The sequence below is a fragment of the Bos indicus genome, chromosome 2 (assembly GCF_029378745.1).
Source record: "Bos indicus isolate NIAB-ARS_2022 breed Sahiwal x Tharparkar chromosome 2, NIAB-ARS_B.indTharparkar_mat_pri_1.0, whole genome shotgun sequence".
Taxonomy (NCBI): domain Eukaryota; kingdom Metazoa; phylum Chordata; class Mammalia; order Artiodactyla; family Bovidae; genus Bos; species Bos indicus.
In genome coordinates this window covers 90,433,188-90,445,428 of record NC_091761.1, presented here as the reverse complement: position 1 = coordinate 90,445,428, position 12,241 = coordinate 90,433,188, and the positions used below count along the sequence as shown (strand labels likewise).

General features: G+C 43.3%; 1 long non-coding RNA gene across 1 annotated transcript; it reads left to right on the top strand.

Moving 5' to 3' along the window:
• The first annotated feature begins 450 nt into the window (after positions 1-450).
• LOC139186428 (uncharacterized) lies at positions 451-5,981 on the top strand. Its single transcript, XR_011569964.1, has 2 exons — positions 451-609; positions 5,687-5,981. It is a non-coding gene; the product is annotated as an uncharacterized lncRNA (long non-coding RNA).
• Positions 5,982-12,241: the final 6,260 nt, after the last annotated feature.

Here is a 12,241-nt window from a genome sequence, read left to right as displayed (position 1 = left end):
GAATTTGAAGAATTTACATTTTTGATATTTAGTCTTCCTGTCCTACATACTATGCCTTTCCATTTGCTGATGCCGTCTTTTGTCCTTCAGAAGTGGTTTTTGTTGTTGTTCCCATACTGTTTCCATGCTTCTTGCTTTCCCATTTATTTCTCTTGCTTATCTCAGGTGTACAATCATATAATCTATAATGTCAAGTTTATATTCCTTTTTCCAAATTTCCTTACTTATTTGTATCTCTTGGTGGCACCACAGGGCATGTGGGATCCTAGTTCCCTGACCAGGGATCTAACCCTGCCCCCTGGGTTGGCAGTGGGGAGCCTTAAGCACCGGACCACCAGGGAAGTCTTGAGTGCTGTACCTTTAAAATGGAGGGCTTTGTTGCTATTTAGCCATGCAAAGTGGCCTTCTTCTGTCAGTCTGTCATTTTGCTCCTGTGATTTCTCCCTAGGGATGTTTTGGTGGGTCATTCGGAGGCCTGGAGGGGGCTCCAGAAATTGAGCTCAGTCTTGGATCGTCCCATAAGAATTTCTAATGTTGACTGGAAGAGTCCATTTTGTTAATGTTGCCTGGGAGAGTTCATTTTCTTCTATTCACTGCCTACCCTACCAGGTTTGTGGTTGTTTATTCTTTTTTTTTTTTTTTTTCAATGTTAAGTGTGACGTCTTGTTTTGGGGAAGAGCGGCTGTGGTTGAGGTCTACCCCAATTCTCTAAGTCTCACCTGGGCACAAAAATGACCCTCAGAGCACATTTTCTTTGTAGACTGACCTCCAGGCTTAAAGTTGACTCTCAGACTTCATCTCCCAGGCCACATCAGCCTTTGCTCATGGGGTAGAACCTCCATGCTTCCTTGAAGGGGAAGGCTCTTTATTTTCCTGTTTAAAAAAAATTAAGGATCTTCTTTCATGACAGAGGTCGAGGCACTGACCACAGTTAGTTACCCTGGCTGTGTTTTTGCATTCTCTGAGCATTTTAGAGCTCCTATTGCTAATTGTCCATGACGTTTTGGTAAAATAGGCCACAGAGTCTGTTGTCCTAGAAGTGAGAACAGGAGCATGAGATGAATCAACACAACAAGCACACAAGGAGTTCTTAGGCAGAGATGCCCGAGATTCGCATCCCTTTGCCTGTTTATTTAAACTGTTTTTTATTGAATATCCACATGAGGTGGACTCTGTGCTAGCCCCTCGAGGTGAAATGGGACTACATAGACTCTACTTTTAAATAGCTTCCAGTCTGGAGGGAAGAGAGACACCAACAGATGCTGCTGTGAGGGAGCTGGGTGGAGAGTGGATGGGGACGGAGGACTCCCACCACACCTCTCTGGGAGAAAGGAAAATGTGGAGACCACCTGGGCTCAGAGCTCTACTTTTTCTAGTTTCATAACATCCATTACTCCATCTGTAAATTGGGGATAAAATAACGGCTATTGAATAGGCTTGATATGAGGCTAAAATGACATCACGCAGGTGAAATGAATGCATAATTATTAGATATTTACTAGATTCCCTGCTTTATGTCTTGTTATGTATGCATGATTTAGATCTTACTATTTTTTTTTTCTTTAATCTTTATTTATTTGCATTCGCCAGGTCTTAGTTGCAGCATGCAGGATTTTTTAACAGTTCCCTACCAGAGATAAGAAAGTCTTCCTCAGTGATCAATGCAATGAAATAGAGGAAAACAATAGAATGGGAAAGACTAGAGATCTCTTCAAGAAAATGAGAGATACCAAGGGAAATTTTCACGCAAAGATGGGCACAATAAAGGACAGACATGGTATGGACCTAACAGAAGCAGAAGATATTAAGAAGAGGTAGTAAGAATACACAGAAGAACTATACAAAAAAGATCTTCACGACCCAGATAATCATGATGGTGTGATCTCTCACCTAGGGCCAGATATCCTGGAATGCAAAGTCAAGTGGGCCTTAGGAAGTATCACTACAAACAAAGTGGAGGTGATGGAATTCCAATTGAGCTCTTTCAAATCCTAAAAAATGATGCTGTGAAAATGTTGCACTCAATATGCCAACAAATTTGGAAAACTCAGCAGTGGCCACAGAATTGGAAAAGGTCAGTTTTCATTCCAATCCCAAAGAAAGGCAATGCCAAAGAATGCTCAAACCACTGCACAATTGCATGCAACTCACAGGTTAGCAAAGTAATGCTCAAAATTCTCCAAGCCAGGCTTCAGCAGTATGTGAACCATGAACTTCCAGGTGTCCAAACTGGATTTAGAAAAGGCAGAGGAACCAGAGATCAAGTAGCAACATCCCTTGGATCATTGAAAAAGCAAGAGAGTTCCACGGAAACATCTATTTCTGCTTTATTGACTATGTCAAAACCTTTGACTGTGTTTATCACAACAAACTGTGAAAAATTCTTAAAGATATGGGAGTACAAGACCACCTGGCCTGCCTCCTGAGAAATCTGTATGCAGGTCAAGAAGCAGCAGTTAGAACTGGACATGGAACAACAGACTGGTTCCAAATCAGGAAAGGAGTATGTCAAGGCTGTACATTGTCACGCTGCTTATTTAACTTATATGCAGAGTCATCATGAGAAATGCTGGGCTGGATGAAGCACAAGCTGGAATCAAGATTGCCGGGAGAAATATCAATAACCTCAGATATGCAGATGACACCACCCTTATGGCAGAAAGTGAAGAACTAAAGAGCCTCTTGATGAAAGTGAAAGAGGAGAGTGAAAAAGTTGGCTTAAAACTCAACATTCAGAAAACTAAGATCATGGCATCTGGTCCCATCACTTCATGGGAAATAGATGGGGCAACAGTGGAAACAGTGACAGACTTTATTTTTTTGGACTCCCTATCATTGCAGATGGTGACTGCAGCCATGAAATTAAAAGAGGCTTGCTCCTTGGAAGAAAAGTTATGACCAACCTGGAAGCATATTTAAAAGCAGAGACATTACTTTGCCAACAAAGTTCTGCCTAGTCAAAGCTATGGTTTTTCCAGTAGTCATGTATGGATGTGAGAGTTGGACTGTAAAGAAAGCTGAACGCTGAAGAATTAATACTTTCAAACTGTGGTGTTGGAGAAGACTCTTGAGAGTTCCTTGGACAGCAAGGAGATCCAACCTGTCAAAGTTAAAGGAAATCAGTCCTGAATATTCATTGGAAGGACTGATGCTGAAGCTGAAACTCCACCTGATGCAAAGAACAGACTCATTTGAAAATACCCTGATGCTGGGAAAGATTGAAGGCAGGAGGAGAAGGGGACGATAGAGGATGAGATAGTTGGATGGCATCACCAACTCTATGGACATGAGTAAACTCCGGGAGTTGGTGATGGACAGGGATGGACAGGGAGGCCTGGCGTGTTGCAGTCCATGGGGTCACAAAGAGTCGGACACGACTGCACGACTGAATTGAACCAGAGATCGAACCCAGGACCCCTGCGTTGAGAGCACAGAGTCTTAGGCACCAGGGAAATCCCAAGACCTTACTAGTTTTTAAGCTCCTTAAGGACCACCTACCTGATCCAACCGTATCATTCTCCTGAAAAACCCTGAAGGCTCCTCACTGACTTCCAAATTAGGTACAAATGTCTCTCATAGATCTTTTTCAATAGAGTCACAATGCGTGTGTGTTCAGTTGCTAAATCATGTCTGACTCTTTGCAATTGCATGGATTGTAGCCCGTCAGGCTCGTTTGTCCATGGGATTTCCCAGGCAAGAATACTGGAGTGGGTTTCCATTTCCTTCTCTAGGGGATCGTCCCAACCCAGGACTGAAGCCACACCTCCTGCATTGGCAGTTGGATTCTTTGCTGCTTAGCCACCTGGGAAGCCCACATAGTAATAATAACATTTATGGAGCACTTACTTGTTAGATGATTTTCTAAGCCCTTTTTACACGCATTCTCCTTTTCTGTATGAAAATCTTAAATCCCCAACATGTACCAAACCTCCTACAGAAGAGAAATTAGGGGAAAAGCAATACTAAACAGGGAAGTTTGAGAATCACCTTGAGGGCTCCCATCGTTAAAGGAAAAGCTCAACTATTCTGAATCCATTTGAATGGCAGTTAATGCTGAAAAGAATTCAGCTCTACTGGGCCCCTTGCCTCCAGGCGGGTTCAGATAAGAGATTATAACTGTTATGGAGCCAGTCCAGTCCCTAAGATTGAAACAGAGATAATTCTTTGCTCTTTAACCTGAAGTTGGAGTCCTTTGCAGACAAATTGGGAAAAGAAGAGGGAGGCTGCAGGGGAGAAGGGAGACTTGTTTAATATCTTTATTTTCAGGAAAACAATTATTTTAATGATTCGCCCTTTAATTTATAAAACAAACACAGCTGTGGCTTGATGCTCTTTATCTGATTTCAAAGGTGCTAACTTTTCAGTACTGGGCTCCAAGGGGGCTGCCCAATGCAGAGACCAATGGGGGTCACATTATGGCTCAGAAATGCTGCCTGGAGTTGGGGAGCAGGAGCTGGGGGAACCCCACTGCTGTCAGCACCCGGGGCCTTCTACGTGAAGACCCATGGGTGTGTACCAGAGCTGGCACACCTATTTGCAGATGGTTTCAGATCCACACACACAGTCTTTGATAGTTAAGATTCCTCAGGTCTGGGTAACACAGAACCACAAGGGGCTGCTTTCCCCATGGTGAGTGTCCTTTATATGCTATAAACCCAGGACGGTTGGTTTCATTGGTTCCCAAGACGTAGGGTGGTGCCTGGCACTTGTGTGTGTGTTAGTTGCTCAGTTGTGTCCAACTCTTTGTGATGCCATGGACTGTGGCCCACCAGGCTCCTCTGGCCATAGAATTCTCCAGGGAAGAATACTGGAGTGGGTTGCCATTTCCTTTTCCAGGGGATTTTCCCAACCCAGGAAAATCAAACCCGGGTCTTTTGTATTGCAGGTACATTCTTTACTATCTGAGCCACCAGGGAAGCCCACTGGCACTTAGTAGGCTTCATGAGATTTTTTCAGTCAATCAAAAGGCATTTATGTTAAGTGCAATGTGGAATTAGATACCAGAACAGTGAAAAAACATTAGTGGAAAAACTGGTGGAATTTAAATCAAGTCTGTAGTTTACCTAAGTAATGGCCAATGTTAATTATATTAGTTTTAACCAGTGTATTGGGTTGGCCGAAAAGTTCATTTGGGTTTTTCATAAGCTGAGATGGAAAAACCCGAATGGACCTTTTGGCCAACCCAATACCATGGTTATGTAAGATGGTAACATTAGCAGAAAAGGAGTGTATAGGTAAAGAGTATACAGGAACTCTCTGTACTATTCTTGCAACATTTCTGTAATATTACAGAATAAAACATCATTAAAAAAATTACGAGGTTAGGGGAAAAGTTATAGAGGCACATGAAGAAACAAAACATCACATAAAAGATAACATCATCACCCCCACAAAGTACTGACAAAAAAACATATGTATGACCTAAGAGCTGTTGTTGATAATTTAGTCAGAGAATAAATGACCAGTGCTTCTCAAACTTTTTCATAGAGATACACCGATGGCTGAGAGAGAGAGAAGGGGCCCTATTTAAGGATAAAATCTCTTTAAGATTTAAACTTTAAAATTGTACGTATTTTCATTCCTTTTTAAGGCGTTTGTTTTATATAAAATATTGATACTGCCCCCACAGTTTTAAGTAAAAATAGATACTTTAGGAAGATTTTCCATGTTTATTTTGTGGTTTTAGGTACCATGGGGTTATACATTTGTGCATCACAGAAGTATGTGGCCCCTGAGACAGTATATAAGCTCTACATTTCTGGAAAACAGCAACAGCTAAGGAAACCCTCACCATGTTTGTTCTGCAAATGGGTAACTACAAAAGACCAGTCTGTCTTCCATGGAATATTCCAAGGTAATTCTTTCATCTGACTCCCAAAAGACTTGGCGATGACTCCCTTGTCTTCCTGCCTCCATAAAACCTCAGGGTCCTTCCTTTTCATTTGTACCTTCCTCATTAATGAATGTTCTTCCTATTGCAATAGCCTGAGTAGAATCATCTTCACTGTTTGCTGCATTTTGTCTTTCATGCCTGTTTGAAAAATAAGATATATGGACAGAGCCTGTCTCAATGGCTGGTACAGAAGATGTAAATGTTTTATAGCATTAACAGCTACCACCGTTAGCATCAAACTTTAGAGCTAGAAGCACTCTTTAAGTAGTCTCCTGAACCACCCCTTCACTTTGCAGCCATGGAAACTGAGGTCCAGAGGGTTAACGTGAGGTTACACAGCAGGTGAAGGGCAGGAGGGTCTCCCTACCTCAGGCCTTCCCTCACCTGGTGATGCATCCTTCCATCTTTCCCCCATTATGTCACATCTGGGACTAACAGGGACCACCTTTCTCACAGCGTAGGGACCACTGAGGCTGAATCATCATCTCTCTAGAACCCAGCAAAGTGCATTGCATGTGGTGAACATGGGTGGGTGAGTGAGCTAAATTCTTTCTTTCTTCTAGAAGTTGAAGAGTTGTATTTCTGAAATTCTTCAGAAGAGATATAGACTCTAAGTTGGCACACTTTATATTATCTCTGGCCAGTGGATAAGAAATAAGTTGCCACAGTCTGACTAAACAAATCTTCTCTGGAATTTTCAGGGCCTTGAGACCAATATTATACCCTATTTGGGTCCCAGGGGGTCTACTCCCTATGGCTTATATGGGACAGGGGCCACTAGATGAGTAGAGTAGATGGTAGGAAATATAAACTCAGAAGCCAGACTCCGGGAGTACAAGAGCCCCCTCTGCCATCTTACTAGATGCATGACCTTGAGCAAGTTGTGTCCCTCTCTGAGCCTCAGTTTCCTTCTTTGTAAAATGGGAATAATGATAATATATCTATTTTATGGATGACGATGTTGATGATGATGATGATGATGTGTGTGTGCGCACACATTCTTGGAACAGTGCCTGGCTCTTGGATAGTTTGTACAAGTGTCGGTTATTTTATTATTGAGGAAAACCCAAATTAACTTTTTGGCTAACTCAATATTTTTCTATGGTGGAGAAAAGGTAAAATGACTTCACCTATGTATATATTCTATAGCCTCTCTGGTTCCTCCTAGAAATATGTGTTTAGTAGAAAGCCAGCATAGACTTGGCTCTAGAATCAACTGTGAGAAAAAGCATCTTCTGTGCTTTGGGATGTTTCCGGTGTCACGGGGAGAAGTGCCTTGAAAGTTCCTCACAGACCCGCCTGTCCCTGGTTCTTGGTCCCACTCTGTAGGCCTGAGTGGATAATCAAGTAGGAGTCCACATTGTTTCTGAGGTCACCTGAGAGGAGGCTCTGTCCTCCGACCCTCCCCACTTCCTCTGCCATGGCTGGGGGAGCACAGGTCTCCCCCAGGGCAAGGCTTTATCTCCTACAAAAGTCAGCTTGGGAAGGCAGTGCCCCTGTGCACCAGCGTTCCCTTTGGCTTTTGTCGGCATCAGACTTGAATTCCCCGAAGAAATTGGATAAACACAAGAACTCAGGATGTAATCCAATGAGAGAAGTTTCTATTTTAACTAAGAACTCCTACCCCAAACTGGATTGCCTTCTGTGGCAAGGCCATTTATAATGGGAAGAGAGAGAGGGTAGTTAACAGGCTCAAGAGAAAATGTCTTGGACTTGCTTTTATATGTGGAATGGCTAGAATAAGTGGCCAGAAGGAAACAAGTGTCCTGTAAAGAACTGTATATTCCTGAGTCATGGCCTGTCTGCTTCCCAAAATGATTTTAGGATGTTTAATGTTAAAGACATACGTACAATAAAACCATAGTAAATAGATAGTCGTACATAGAAACCCACAGAAAAATAGTAAATGCTATGTGTAGATATCATACATATTCTCCATTTACTATTTATACATACATATATATTTAAGAAACATAAACCATAACACATATATGGTAAATGGAGATATAAATATAAGAAAAATCTATGCTGATATATTTGTTGTAATTGAATACTGAACGTAGTTCTGGGATTTCTGGCAACCCACACAAAATAGGAAACCCAAAGTGGCTGTATAATTTTATCTGGTAAAAAGATGAATACCAGAGTGGAATTATGGGAATTACCAAGACCCACGAAGACAATTATTAAGGAGAACAAAGTTTTGTGTTGCCAAAGAACCCTAGTAAAAGTATTCTGGTCAGAAACTCCCCTGTAAGTGCCTCCCTCTCAGGCTGATTTTTGTGTTTATAGTTGGTTTAGCACCAGGTGTGTTCTGTCTCAGAGTTAGAAATAGCCAATCCAGGAAGTAAACAGCCTCAAAAAGGATGAAAACCGTATGCATCCCTCTTGGGCCAGAGACTGTGGGAACATGAAGAGAAACATACCATCACCCCAAAAAAAGCTTCAGTGGAATCTCCTTTAAGCAAGTGATAAAGTCCTTGAGATGCCGTTGGATTCCATGAACAAGTCATTTTCATTGACATAGATGTATTAACACAGGCTCAAAAATGCCTCCTTGGCCCAGAGAGAATATAGAGCCAAAGTCAGGTACTGTTTACCCTGCTGAATAAGCCTTAGAAGACTCACAAATGTTTTTTCTTGTGTAAAACTGAGAAGGAAATTAGCAAGGAGTTCTTCTAACACATAGGCCATGAGCTTAGCCCATGTGGAGGTTAGCCTGACTGACATCTACACAAGTCTGCTCTTTGACCTGTACTCAACCTCCTATGGGAGAAGGCAATGGCACCCCACTCCAGTACTCTTGCCTGGAAAATTCCATGGATGGAGGAGCCTGGAAGGCTGCAGTCCAGGGGGTCGCTGAGGTCGGACATGACTGAGTGACTTCACTTTCACTTTTCACTTTCACTTTTCACTTTCATGCATTGGAGAAGGAAATGGCAACCTACTCCAGTGTTCTTGCCTGGAGAATCCCAGGGACGGGGGAGCCTGGTGGGCTGCCGTCTATGGGGTCGCACAGAGTCGGACACGACTGAAGTGACTCAGCAGCAGCAGCAACCTCCTATGTAGACCTGCATCCTGCCTTGTCCTTGGGAGCTAGGTCCGTTGGTAACTGACATGTGGCTTAAGTGGGTGCTAATGGAGGAAACCATTCCCTTCTACCTAGACCTCACCTCACCCCTGGGGCCACGGCTCCTGAGAACCCAGGAACAAAGGACAGCTTATACACCCACCCAGTTTGGTGGGGGGAGGAAGTACTAAAAAGGACATTGTTGGGTCAATTGGAGAAAGAATTGTGTCAATGCTAAATTTACTGAAGTTGATAATATGCTATGCTTATGTAAGAGAAGCTTTGTATTCTGAGTAAATATACACTAATATATTTAGAGGTAAAAGGCTGTGATATATGTATGTATTTGGGCTTCTCCAGTGGCTCAGCAGTGAAGAATTCACCTGCAATGCAAGAGATGCAGGAGACATGGGTTTGATCCCTGAGTGGGGAAGATCCCTGGGAGGAGGGCATGGCAACCCACTCCAGCACTCTGGCCTGGAGAATTCCATGGACAGAGGAACATGGCAGGCAGGGGTCTTGCGTCCATGGGATCACAAAGAGACACAACTGAGTGCCTTTCACTTTCACTTTCATACGCATGTATTTACTCTCAAAAGACTCAGAAAAATATATTACATATATGTGCATATATGTCCATGTAAACATATAATTTACATATATATAATAAATATATATATATAAAGGAGAGAAAGCGTGAGAGCAGATGATGAAACAAATGGGTAAAATGTTAACAATAGGAGAAACTGAGTAAAAAGTAAATAGACATTCTATGTTCAATTTATGTTCTTGCAACATTTCCACACGTTTGAAATGATTTTCAAATTAAAAGGCTTATGTTTAGATTAAGGCTGTCCTCTGCCCACAGCTCTCTGCTATAAGTACTCTCTTGAAGGTCCCACGCCCACCCTAGTGTTCTCCACTTGACAGTCTCTCGGTGGTCCAGATCCCTATCCTTGGTGACAAGATCTCTCTATAGCCCTGACGCTGTTGAACATCACCTTCTGCTTGGAGCTCTTTGCAGATCTGCCCTGTCACACTCTGAGGATGTCATCTCAATCATTCCCAGTACTCATGCTTTAATAAATGGAGGCCCTCTCAAGATTAGGTCTTTAATTCTGTTCTCTTTTCACTCTCTCTCTTTTTCAGCACCTGGACCAGAAATGGGAAGATGATAGTAGAGATGACTTCCAGAATTGTATCTTTACTCCTACCATTCTCCTAAACTCTAGAATTGCTTCTAGCTCAGCCTCAGCCTATTAGAAACACCCATGCTCTTTCTCTCTGACTCAATCCCATTCTAAGGTTACTTTGTAGAAAATTCAGACTCATGACCCCAATGTCTTCTTTGCATCTCCTCATTCTCTTCTACAATAAATCTCATTCTTAGCCTTCTTTTCCGTGGTCACTCCTCTGACCTAGTCAGGTCCTTATCATTCTCGCTCTCACTGTTAGAACAGTCTTTAACTGTTCTACCCATCTCCAAGTTCTGTATTTTTGTCCTGTCAAGAACGTATATTTCTAAAATTCTGATCTGATCAGGTCACTTTTATGGTGGCATCTCCTCATGACTCCCTAGTATCAACAGAATAAAATCCAAATACATTAGCATTTGAAAATTTCCATAATTTAACTATATCCATTTTAAAACACCATACACTCCATGCTTCAGGGCTGGTCACTGTGCCTGGAATCCTCCTGACTTTTGCTGACCCTGGATCTCTGCCCCTCCTTCTGCTTATAATACTTCACCCTTCCTACCATCCAAGGCTGAACACTAATACTGCCTGTTAAGAAGTCCTCCAGAGTCCCCCTGAGCTGAGTTAATCTCTCACTCTTCTGAGTTCCCTTGTGTACAACAAGCACCATTGTTATACATCTGGTGCTTCATACTCTGGAGCCAAGACTGCCTGTTAGAGGATCCCTCAGGCCCCTGTGCTCCTCCAAGCTCAGTCACTGGGTGGGGTGCCCCAGGAGGAGCATGGCCTCTGAACTGAGGTGGGCCTGAAGCTCTCGCAGGTGGGACCTGTCCTCTCACTGCACTCCCTACAGCTGAATGGCAAGTTGTTTCTCGGAGGGAGACCTGAATGGCGGGCAACCCTTGCTGCCACAGAGGCCCTGGGGAAGCAGCCAGATTGACTGGTGCCAGCTAGCTATGGAAGCACTATTGTCTTATTCTCCCTCTGAACCCTCAACTCCACTGTTCTCTAGGCTCACATATTTTCTGAAATTGTGCTCCAAGTACTTTACTGAGAAAGTGTCGAGGGGACCAACAGGGCTCCCCAATCATGAAGCTGGTGGCCTGAGTACACAGCAAAGAAAAGTTTTCAAATTGTGTGTGAGCTTCTGCAGAGTACAGCCCAGGCTCCTGCCTCTACTACTGTCCCCTAACCCCTGTTAGAGATGTGCTTCTGCAACTGGGTCTCCGGCCTATTAGGTAAATGTTTCATGCAACTGACGAGGCCTCGTCCCCTTGTCATTTGCCTGCTGCCCCTGGGTTACAGCTGAGAGATTGGCTATACCTCCCCAACTTCCCTGTGGTAGAGATCACTGAATCCTTGATACTACTGTCCCCTTAAGAAAGAAAGAAAGAAATGAGCAGAGCAGACGTGTGTCCTTATAAATGGGATTCTCCCCTTGACGCTCACACTCCCCTTACTGTCCCATTCTTTTCCCCAAACCCAGACTAGTGAGAAACTGCTGAGAAACAACGTCCACAATTAAATATAAGGTCACATTTAGTTCAGCACCATTGGCTGCTTAATTGGCTGATTCTATAGCTTCTTTTGGGTGACTGATACTGATGCTGAAGTTGAAACTCCAATTCTTTGGCCATCTGATGTGAAGAACTGACTCATTGGAAAAGATCCTGATGCTGAGAAAGATTGAAGGGAGGAGGAAAAGGGGACAACAAAGCATGAGATGATTGGATGGCATGACTGACTCGATGGACATGAGTTTGAGCAGGCTCCGGGAGTTGGTGATGGACAAGGAAGCCTGGCATCCTGCAGTCCATGGGGTTGCAAAGAGCTAGACACAACTGAACAACTGAATTGAACTGATAGCTTCTCTCCTCATCTGCCAACATAGTGTCTAACAAACTGGCTTGCAGGGAAATTAATCCTCAGGTTCCTGAGACCCAGCTGGAGTAGGATTTGTTTCCTTCATGGGCATCTGTTCATTTGTGAGGTTGTTGGGTGGGGGCCAGGGTACAACTGCATGGAACTTAGTGGAGCTAAGTCCAGAGGTCCGGTGGGAAACTTACAGGGGCTCAGAGG